The sequence below is a fragment of the Lycorma delicatula genome, chromosome 2 (genome assembly GCF_047948215.1).
Source record: "Lycorma delicatula isolate Av1 chromosome 2, ASM4794821v1, whole genome shotgun sequence".
NCBI classification, from domain to species: Eukaryota; Metazoa; Arthropoda; class Insecta; order Hemiptera; family Fulgoridae; genus Lycorma; species Lycorma delicatula.
The window spans coordinates 213,731,267-213,743,921 of NC_134456.1; the positions used below are offsets into that span (position 1 = coordinate 213,731,267).

Consider the following 12,655-nt stretch of genomic DNA (forward strand, 5'->3'; position numbering starts at 1 on the left):
AGGACTTCTAATTGCCGATCGTCTAATTAGTTCAACCGTTTCGTCTGGTACACTCGGTCTGCCGGTTGATTTCTGTTTCTTAACCGATCCGGTTTCTTCGAATCGTTTGAACCGACGCGTTATGTTATTTTTGTGTGTTGGATCTCTTCCGAATTCACGTTGAACTAAAATTACGGATTTTAATTCAGCCATCAATAAAACACACTTTGCTTTGTCTTTATCCGAGAACATAGTAACTCGCTAAACTCACCGCAACAACAACACAAGAACTGACGTTGGGGTTACAACTGCTGATAAACAAACTTTTGGGTTGGAGGCTTTCAGCGATACCAATATTACATCTAGAAATTTCCCTACAATCTTCCTATGAATTACTGAAACCGCACCATTCTTTTCTGATAATCCTGTGTTATGTTAATAAAAATTTTACCACCAGACAGCATGGACGAAAATAACGACCGATTAGTGAAGAAAAATTTGTGTGGCGTTAACAATTTGTGTGTACGTAATAATCTTTATTACGTAGCATTTTCCATAAATATAATTTAGCTAGACACGGAGTAAAAGCAAAAATGCCGGTAAAAAATTATAGAAAAAAATATCCAATTCCACCGAGAAAAATACAGAGTGATAATTCCACAGCGATATTACTATCTTTATCCAAAGAAATTTGTTTCTCTGCCGTATAAGATACACTACAGGCGAAAAATTATCCGATATTTTGAGGGATTTACCAAAGATTTTACAACAGCTAGAAAAACACGATATTTTTATGTCAGACATCGATATTACTCAGGATTTTACAGGAATTTTTTAATAAAAGAGAAATGGAACAATATTTAACAGAAAATTTCGACTTCGGTTTTCATTGTACCGACTACAATGACAGATGCTCAAATATTATTGTACAAAACAATAATACTGTTGGATTGGACTGTTTAACTTGGTTGCACAAGAATATGAGAGCAAAAATCTACAATAAATTTGTATGCCAAATGAGATCTCCAGGCGTAAACAAGGATATAAGAAACCACACATTGCAAATTTTGTTAATCGTCCAGAGAAACGATTAAGAGAAACTTTTACAAGCCCAGCCGCACAAAAACATGGGATAACGCGCCTGGAAGCTACGTTTTACGTGTATAACAACAATAACGAAGAGGGATTTAGCTTAAAAAATACCACGACGAATGTACTAGAAAACTACAAAAAAATATTTACGAATGCACCGTTCTATTCTGTTTCTATTACGAAACAATGGGAAAAAATCTGTAGCGTGTTAAAATATAGCTGCGCATTGTTTATAAATATTTACTGTATTATTATTTACGGGCAAATTCTCTTACTAAAAACTAATCGGATACAAGATAAAACTCGATAAAGACAAGCAAAAAAGAGAAAAATTAATACGCTACATTTTAAACGGATTTAGCTTTAATATGCTGCCGATAAATTTGTTGGAAATGGAAGTGAAAAACAAGAAATTAAATATCTTCCACTCTGCTTCGTAAAAATAGGAGAAACTTTTTTTTCTGGTTATAATTTTCTATTTAGCACAAAATCTGTTAATTTAAATGCCGGACAAATGGGTTTAACAGATACAAGATATTGTAAACCACGATTTCCAGAGAAAAAATTGTCCCTTAAAAACAACTTAAATTTCTACAACATCCAGCAAATCGTGCCAACTACAGTTTGTGTTGTTTATGGCGTAAAAAAGTTGGAGGAATTAAAAGAGAAAAAATATATCCAAGAAACAAGAAAGAATTTCGAACAAGCTGAAAAATCTCTAGATATCGCTTGCGCGTTAGAAATATTGAAAATAAAGAATAACGAGCAATAATGTAGCGCTGAATTTTATAAAAATTAACACAAAGGTAACTGGATCGAATTACCTGTAAATTCTAGCATAGAAGTGTTTGGTTTTATAGTAATAACAACAGAGAAATTCCCTATTGTTGCGATTTACTGTAGAAAGCTAGGAGAAAAAAAATTTAGAATTTACTGTTAAGGTACAATTTAAGCATAAATTAATAGAATTTAATAAAAAACAAAACAAAAGGGATTTATACAGGTGTCTTATAAAAACAATTATTTCCACTACTGGCCTAAAGAAACACCGTTTTTAAAAATACAATCTAAAGAACATGTGTACCACAAAGGTTTTAAGTATGTGGATATTTCTGTTACTAGTCGCTTCGAAAGCTTAACAATAGAGGAAAAGAAAATATACAGAAAGAAGAAAAGAATGTAAAAATATCTAAAGAAATAGTAGAAAAAAAGCCATGCAGACATTTTCCTTAAGAACTAATTTTATTGTATCTAAATGTAAAAAATCAGAGGATTTAGAAAAGGGCGTTTATACTATTAATTCTATAACAAAAGAATTTAGAGGAAAAACACGTTATGCCTTTACTTTAGAAGAGAAAGGAAACATAGAATACGTTTCCAATTCCTTTATGGAGAAAGAACTAGGAGAAAAAAATATTGATTTTAATTTTAGGTTAGGAGATAAACTAAAACATGGAGAAAACAGGAAAAGAATCGTGTTATTTTCGTCTTGCAAAGAAAATCTAATCGAAAATTATTTTTAAGAGAAGTTCTCTACAAAAAATAAATAAATTTTACATAACTTCTACAGGAAACCAGTGGTGTCCTTTGTGCCACTTACATTCGCACTTTAAAACAGTTTCCTCGTACAATTCTGGATGATGTATTATTAAATGATATCTAAACTGCTTTTCTGCACGATCGAAAAATTCCTTATCCTCTTCGTAAGTTAATTTTAACTGTAATTCGTCGAAGCATTTACAACCGTATTTCTCTCTGTTGTAAAATTTTTTTTGTAAATTTTCCATAGTTTAATATTTATACTTACTTAATATTTTTACATTTGACATTGACACGCATTCGATTTTAGGGCAAATTTACCTAGAATTTTTGTGGCTGTTCTGTCTGTTTCGAACTATTAAACACAGACTAAAAAAAATTTTCTATACGACAGGCCGACAGGCAGCAGATAAGACCTCCTTTATAGTGGGCCAAACACCTAACGGTTTTTTATTTTTACCGTTGATTCTCTATTTAAATTATTTACATCTCCTTATTTTAAAATACAAGGTAGTCGCAAAAGGCTACCCTGTTATTTCTATTTAAGAGAGGAATTGCAAAAATTCAGGACAGATTTACACAACCCGTTAATATTAAATAAGAACATTTATACATCCTTCGTAAAAACCATAAAAAAGTTTTGCAATATAAATATACTTCTAAAAAATTAATTTAAAATTATTTTTAGTACTAAAAATCAATAATAATGCCTAACATTGAAATAGAACCGAATATGGAATTTATCTGTTATTTATGCATTTTAAACAGACCAGAAATAGACCAGAAATGTTTGGTTTAACGATAAATGTAGAACAGTCGCAAAAGAAAAAAGATACGCTATTTGGAAATACAAACAAAATCCTTTGCTGAAAAATAAAGATAAAAAAGAACAAGCAATAGAAAACGCAAAGAAAGTAATTTCCGAGGAAAGAACAGGATTTCTTAATTTTATTTTCGATGCACTATTCGACGATAGTAAGATTAAGAATAATGCCAAACACATTCTCTTATAGTTAGATCAGCAATATTTACTTCTATTTACGTTAAATGCTATTAAGACGTTAATTTTTTAAGTCAGCTTATCTTGAAAAATACATCCAGAAATTTACTTATATAATTCAATTTATTGCCTAGCCGAATAATAAACGATAGACGATGGATTTTTACTGCAAAATAATTTCGAATAACCGATTAAAAACACCATATTATAAAATACAAGAGAATATTTAATTATTATTTATAACATTTTTATAATTTATATACTGCCGTATAGAAATACATTCGTACAAGTGGAGACAATTTAATTACGTACATTAGAAGAACTATAAAATTAAAATATAGATATAGTAATCTGTTGACACACATCTTATTAAAATTTGTAAAGGTGACATTATAATTGGGTTTTTGAAATGGAAATTCGCACGTTAAAATTTTATTCAAATCATTTTGTAACGAGTACTTTTCCAAATGCTTCAAAACATGTATACCACTGCTTTTCTACACCTTTGAATGCACATGCTACTACCGTTTTACTATTATCTACTAAGTATTGAAAGAACGTTTTAATGCTTGATCTTATATCGGAAGAAATATCACAATGTTGAACGAAATAATTTTTGTATTGACGATAAATTATGTCTCGAACTTCCAAATTTGGCACTTGTACTTTATTTATTACATCAAAATCATCGCCATCTGTAGATATATTTACATTTATAGACATGTTCAAGTTGCTACACAACAGTACGGTATATTGATGCTTAGTACACAGAACGTTTCAGACAGTGAAAATTTAAAAATTGGTTGCCAGCAATATATTTTGGTTTTCACTGCTGCAATATGGTGTAATAAAATTATTATTATTTCAAATTGTTGGATACTTTCCAAAATAAAATAAGTTATTTTTTAAGCATTTTATTATTACCGTCTACATTTCCTAACTTATTTTATTTATTTACTATGATCAAAATACTATTAATAAATATAAATTATGTTACTTGATTGAACGAGTTCAGCTACAACCTATAATTTATGTTTCAGGAAATGAAAAATACATGGATGTAAGTCATAAAGGGAAAATTTGGAATGAAACCCAACAGTAAGTACATTTCTTTTAGTAACTAATTTATGTCGATAAAGGTTTATAAAACCGTAAAAGGTATTTTCTTTATAGCCGCTTATAAATAATTGATTTACTTATAAATAACTGATTTTAAAAACACGGTGTTGCCACGGTACACTTCAATATTTGAAATAAAACACTGTTTGAAGAAAAACATCGCAATGAGAATACAATATTAAGATATTGTATTATTTTATCATTTCTTTCCGAGTTGAAATTACAACTTCTAATTTCTTACTAAACTTATCTGAGAACTAAAAACTTTAAGGATGTTTTTGTCTGTTTTAAATTTCCCTAAATGTTATTAAATGCGTTAAATTAAAAAAAAAATTTGGTACATCACCGCTAGCTTTATTTTTTTAGACTTGAATAAAATAAAAACCATTTTCTAAGCTAACTTAAATATACTCTAATTACTACATGTGTATTTTTTTTTAATAAATGCACCTGCAGTAATTTACAATCAAAATCACACCCTCTACATGGTTTTGAGGCACTGTATATAAAAGCTTTCTCAAGTGACAGCCAGTCATACTGAATATCCCATCCTGTGCGCTTTTGTTGCTGCTTCCTTTATAATGGACTCAATGTTTATCACATCACAAGTAATAAATTCTGCACATGAAGAAATGGGTTTTTATCCTCTAAACATTCATATATAAACTGTTTTATATATATTTTTAAATTACTAAAATTTCATTATGGTTTTTTAAGTAAAAACTTATACGTACACTCAACCAGTGTGACAACACACATACACACACACACACACACACACACACATATATATATATATATATATATATATGTATGTATATATCATTCTCAGTAAGGATAGGCTCACTCAAAAAGTCAAGACCAAATTTTACAAAAAAAATTCATGTTCTAAAAAGGAAAAAATTCAAATTCAAGAAAATCCTCACAAATCTATTTCAGTTCGAACTATTACACCGCAAAATTAATTTATCATTACATTAAAAACAATCAAAGTACTTATAATACTACAATTTAATTCTGTTATTTTTAACCAATTAACTACTCAATTTTTAACGCTATCATGTACTAATTGCACTATTAGCAGAGAAAAGAAATTTAGTGCACTATATTTTCTTTTTGATTTGTTATTATATACATATGAATCCTCCAATTATTGAATAATCTTTCCGTTTCCTAAATTAAAACTGTTTATTTTATATTAGTCTTCATCTTTTAACTACCAAATTATTATTATAAGTAACTCTTTTTTCCTTGTGTTTCAACACAATATTTTCTTAAAATCTTACAGATTCTCTGCATCGATTAATATAAAATGATTATTCCTAATCTCTGAGGTGAAGAACACCGCAATATTTTATATTTTATTATGACCTATTCTTTGGCATTAAAAACCATACCATACTTAAAATAGTAACTGTAAATTTTAATCCATTTCCTATCTGCTTTCTGTAGGAGTGGTGACTGGGTAATAAACAAACAAACACGAAGTGTTAACAGAAATACATTTATTGGCAGTTAAAACATTTATAAAATTACATTTAATTTCTAATATTCTCTATAATAAACTACAAAACAGAAATATATTGAGAATTATTAAACCTTGATAAATAATAATTTTTTCTCATATTGATGATTAAAAGTTTAAATGAAAAACAGACTTTTTTGTCCTCAGTCATTTGACTGGTTTGATGCATCTCTCCAAGATTCCCTACCTAGTGTCAGCCGTTTCACATCGGTATACCACTTACATCCCTAACAATTTATTTTACATATAACAAATATTGCCTGTCTGCACAATTTTTCCCATCTACCTGTCCCTCCAATATCAAAGAGACTATTCCAGAATGCCGTAAGATATAAGTCTGTCTTCTTTAAGCTATATTTTCCAAATGCTTCTTCCTTCATCAATTTGCTGCAATATCTTTTCATTTGTCACTTTATCCACCCACCTGATTTTTAACATTCTCCTAAAGCATCGCATTTCAAACGCTTCTAATCTTCTCTTTTCAGGTACTCCGATCTTCCAAGATTCACACCATATAAAGCTACGTTCGCTTTCATATGAAGTAGCTAAGCATTTTCTCAAAAATGGTTTCCCGACGTTTAAATTAATTTTTTATGAAAGCAGACTATTTCTGACTGAAAGCTCATTTCACCTGTGCTATTCGGCATTTTATATGGCTCCTGCTTCGTCTATCTTTAGTAATCCTACTTCCCAAATAACAAAATTCTACCTCCATAGCCTTTTCTCATCTTATTTTTATATTCAGTGGTGGTCCATCTACTTTGTGTCTACTACATTTCATTACTTTTTTTTGTGTTTTTTTTTCATGTGGTAGTTCATGCGAAGGACATCATCCATGCCATTCATTGTTTCTTCAAAATCTTTTCTGTCTCAACTAGAATCAATATATCACCTGCAAATTGTTACTATATCATCAGCAAATATTAGCATTTTTATCTTTTCACCTTGCACTGTTACTCTGGATCTAAATTGTTCTTTTACATCATTAACAGCTAGTTTTATGAAAAGATTAGAAATTAGTGAGAGTAGGGAACATCTTTGTCAGACTCCCTTTTTTATTACTGTTCTTTCTTATGCTCTTTGATTATTACTGTTGCATTTTGGTTCCTGTAAGTGTTAACATTTGTTCTATCGCTATACTTGAACCCTAAACTTTTTAAAATGCTAACATTTTATTCCAGTCTACATTGTCAAATGCTTTTTCTAAGTCTATACGTGCCATGTATGTCGGTATGTTTTTCTTTAATCTTACTTCTACTATTAATCTGAGCACTAAAATTGCTTCTTTGTCCCTATACTTTTCCTGAAACTAAATTGGTCTTCTCCTAACAGTTCATCCACTTTCCTCTCAATTCTTCTGTAAAGAATTCTAGTTAAGATTTTTGATGCATGAGTAGTTAAGATACTTTCTCTGTATTCTTCACACTTTTCTGCTCCTGCTTTCTTTGGTATCATGACAATAACACTCTTTTTGAGTCTGATGGAATTTCCTTCTTCGTAAATATTTCACACCAGTTTGAATGACTATAATATACTTATCGCTTCCTAACCTACATTGTGCAGTAATTCTGCAGTATCCAGTTTAGCCTTTCTTCCATACAAATGTTTTAATGCTCTATTAAATTCATATCTCAGTACTGCAACTCTCTTTACATCCTCTTCAACTTCCTCTTCTTCCTCTATAACAGCAGTTGTAATTCATTTCCTCCATATAACTCTATTATATTCCGCCCACCTATTAACGTTTCCTTTCGTATTATAAATCGATTTACTATATTTATCACATTAGATTTTAACTTATGTACCAAAAAATTCTGCGTTATTTACCGTTTATTTTAACAATGATCATTTCTTTTTCCGCTTCTGAACACTTTTATTCATTCCACTCTTTCGCTAATTTGCACATTCTGTTTATAATATTTCTTAACTGTCGATAGTTCCTTTTACCATCATCACTAGCATTCTTATACTTTCTACGTTAATCATCAGCTGCAATCATCCGCCTATGTTTGTTTTTGATGATTTAAGAATTTCCTTTTTAACATACTCCCATTCTTTATACTTTCTACTTCATCTTTTTTACTCAGACCTCTTGTGATGTCCTACTCAAACATTTTTTTACCTCCTCTTCCTCAAGCTTCTCTAAATTTCAGCGATTCATCTGAAATCTTTTCTTTAGGATTTTAAACACCAATCTACATTTCATTATCACTAAATTATGGTTGCTATCAATGTCTGCTCCTGGATATGCTTTGTAGTGAATGAGTTTCTTTCTAAATTTTTGCTTAACCATGATTTAATCTACCTCATACCTTGTAGTATCGCCCGGCTTTTTCCAAGAGTGGTTACTCTTCTATCATGATTTTTAAACTGGGTGTTGGCAATTAATAAATCATACTTTCTGCAAAACTGAATGAGTCGGTCCCCTCATTTATTCCTTTTGCCCAGCCCATATTCACCCACAAATTTTCATTCCTTGCCTTTTCCAATGCTTGTATTCCAATCTCCAAGTATTATTAAATTTTCATTTCCTTCTATGTGTTCCTTCTATGTCAATTTCTTCATATACACACTACTCATCATTATGGGCATTTTTGTAGGCATGTAGATGTTAATCATTGTCGGCTTAGGTTTTGATTTTATCCTGATTACAATGATTCTACTGCTAAGCTTTTTGAAATAATCTGCTCTCTTCACTATCTTTTTGTTCATTACAAAACCTACTCCTGCAAGCCCTTTATTTGACGCTCAGTTAATAAATTACCTAACCAAAAGTCTTTCCTATTCGCAACGAAAATCGATAATATATATAAAAGTTGATATAGAAATATTACATCAATATAAATATTAATAAAGTTATATTTATAAAAGTTGTAAAGGGAAAATATTACACCAAAACACTACTGACATTACAATTGTTTGTTAGCATTTGAATACTCAAAACTTGAAAACAAATTTTTTATATTTCATAAAAAAAAATTGTCAAGTATTACACAATTACATCAATTTTTAATAAAAGGAATATTTTAAGTCTTATTTTTATAACAATATTATATTAATTGAATTATCTGATAAAAAATTTATTTTGATGTAAGTAATCATTTTCTTAATTCTATTTCTTTTAGTTATAAACTAGATATGATGATACTGAATATATGATATAGAAGTAATTTTAAACATCCGATGTGAAATTATTATTTACACATGTAGATGAAGATACATAACGCTATCAAAAATGGAAACTGTAAATCGTTTAAATATATAACTTTTCATTAAAATTTTTCCTTTTGTAACATGTTTATGAAAAATGGTACATTAGTATCATTAAGTTTTCCAAAATCACTTGTTATAGTTTTTCAGGCACTAATGATATTCTGTGTGATAAGCATAAATTAATGGACTGATTTCACTTTAAATTTATTTTAAAGTATATATTTTAAAAAGCAAATCTGTCTTAACTGATGAAAATGAGAAAGGTTTGCCAAATATTTATTTATTTATTTTTTTTTTGCAAGTACTTTATGACAGATAATCCACATTCTAACGATTATTATTATTATTATTAAACATTACAGCATACTACTTTTTACAGCTATTTTCTATCATTTACCAATTCACACATATATAGAGTACCATTAGCTCCTAAAAAAATTAAAAGAAGTGATTTTGGTAAAATTAAGAATCATGTAGCCAGGTTTCGAAGTTCTACCACCATATTTAATAGAAATAATTTTTTAAGAGATGAAACTGAAAGATATATTCAATATTAAAGGTAATTAGGAAGTCTAGATGTAATATATAAGTAAATACATTCATTGTAAATAAGTGTTACTTACGATGAATTTTGAGATCCTCGTAGGCTGAGTATGGTGACCTTGACTAGACAGTTTCGGTTCCAATCTGCATCCAGACCAATACCCCACCTAACGCGCCCCAACCGATACCACATTTAACGCCCTTCCACCCAGCGGATCTCCTGGCGCCCGTCGGATGTGTACATCCCTCATCCCAATGAATCTCTACCCCTTTAGGCAGCGTTCCCCATCCCTCCCACACATCTAGTACACATTGGATGAGCCACTTCCCCACCCAACGCGCCCCGACCGATACCACACCCAACGCCCTTCCTCCCAGCGGCCCTCCTGGCGCCCGTCGGATGTGTACATCCCTCATCCCGACGAACCTCTATCCCGTTCGACAGCATCCCACCTCACTACCGCACATCTAGCACACTTTGGATGAGCCGCTTCCCCCACCCAACGCGCCCCGACCGATACACACCCAACGCCCTTCCTCCCAGCGGCCCTCCTGGCGCCCGTCGGATGTGTACATCCCTCATCCCAACGAACCTCTATCCCGTTCGACAGCATCCCCGCCTCACTACCGCACATCTAGCACACTTTGGATGAGCCGCTTCCCCCACCCAACGCGCCCCGACCGATTCCACACCCAACGCCCTTTCTCCCAGCGGCCCTCATGGCGCCCGTCGGATGTGTACATCCCTCATCCCAACGTACCTATATCCCGTTCGACAGCATCCCCGCCTCACTACCGCACATCTAGCACACTTTGGATGAGCCGCTTCCCCCACCCAACGCGCCCCGACCGATACCACACCCAACGCCCTTCCTCCCAGCGGCCCTCCTGGCGCCCGTCGGATGTGTACATCCCTCATCCCAACGTACCTATATCCCGTTCGACAGCATCCCCGCCTCACTACCGCACATCTAGCACACTTTGGATGAGCCGCTTCCCCCCACCCAACGCGCCCCGACCGATACCACACCCAGCGCCCTTCCTCCCAGCGGCCCTCCTGGCGCCCGTCGGATGTGTACATCCCTCATCCCGACGAACCTCTATCCCGTTCGACAGCATCCCACCTCACTACCGCACATCTAGCACACTTTGGATGAGCCGCATCCCCCACCCAACGCGCCCCGACCGATACACACCCAACGCCCTTCCTCCCAGCGGCCCTCCTGGCGCCCGTCGGATGTGTACATCCCTCATCCCAACGAACCTCTATCCCATTCGACAGCATCCCCGCCTCACTACCGCAAATCTAGCACACTTTGGATGAGCCGCTTCCCCTACCCAACGCGCCCCGACCGATTCCACACCCAACGCCCTTCCTCCCAGCGGCCCTCCTGGCGCCCGTCGGATGTGTACATCCCTCATCCCAACGTACCTATATCCCGTTCGACAGCATCCCCGCCTCACTACCGCACATCTAGCACACTTTGGATGAGCCGCTTCCCCCACCCAACGCGCCCCGACCGATACCACACCCAACGCCCTTCCTCCCAGCGGCCCTCCTGGCGCCCGTCGGATGTGTACATCCCTCATCCCAACGTACCTATATCCCGTTCGACAGCATCCCCGCCTCACTACCGCACATCTAGCACACTTTGGATGAGCCGCTTCCCCCACCCAACGCGCCCCGACCGATACCACACCCAACGCCCTTCTCCCAGCGGCCCTCCTGGCGCCCGTCGGATGTGTACATCCCTCATCCCAACGTACCTATATCCCGTTCGACAGCATCCCCGCCTCACTACCGCACATCTAGCACACTTTGGATCACCCGCTTACTCCACCCAACGCGCCACGACCGATATTCTACTCAAGGCCTCCCACCCATCTACCCTCCTGGCTCCCTTCGGATGTGTAATATCTCCATACCGACGACTCTCCACCCCGTTCGCGTCGTTTCATCTCCGCTGACAGAACCCGCGGATCTCCACTCCGTTCTGCGACGTTTCCTCTCCGCTGATCTAAACTACTTCTGAGTTGTTTCCTAAATACTGACAAAACCCGCTGATCACCACCTCTTCTGCGGCCTTTCATTTCCGCTGATAGAATTTACTTTTAAAACTGATTGTAAGCTGTCTGTGGAGCAGCGACTGTGGTACCGGTTGTGTGTGTGACCTCTCAGCCGTGGCGTAGCATTATTTCGACGAGGGCATTTTAAACGACCAAACATCACTGTCGGGTGAACTTTACTTTGCAGATGCCCTGAGGGACATCTGCATCGGTGGCATCTCTGCGGGTCCTGAACCGAAAGCTGTGGTGCGCAATCAGTTTGAGGGCGAGAAGATGACCTCCGTTAAAGCCACTACTGGCTACGAACGGAGGGGGTGTTGTAGCGACTGGACACGCTACGAGGTGGGATCTTCTCCCCTCGGGGGGAATCGAGATGTCGGCGTGATGGCTCCCGTTAAAGCCCATCAGGCCTATGAACAGGGTGGGGGTTGGTGTCGATCGGATACGTCACAAGGCGGGTGTCTTCCCCTACGGAGTGGGGACGTCGGCGGGATGGCGACTGCGCTATCGGGGGCATGGATTCCATGCGGCCGTTAATGTTGCGACATCTCGATATTATGAAGTGAAGTAAATGTCTC

At 35.3% G+C, this 12,655-nt stretch overlaps 1 long non-coding RNA gene across 5 annotated transcripts in view; it reads left to right on the forward strand.

Moving 5' to 3' along the window:
* The window catches only part of LOC142319637 (uncharacterized), a 270,901-nt gene that overhangs the window by 122,588 nt on the left and 135,658 nt on the right, over positions 1-12,655 (forward strand). The window contains exon 1 of one of the 5 annotated variants that reach the window (XR_012755236.1): positions 4,651-4,708. The exons of the other annotated variants lie outside the window; for them this stretch is intronic. This is a non-coding gene — a long non-coding RNA (uncharacterized LOC142319637). Of the gene's footprint in view, positions 1-4,650; positions 4,709-12,655 lie in introns of those variants that run through there. 5 annotated transcript variants of the gene reach the window in all.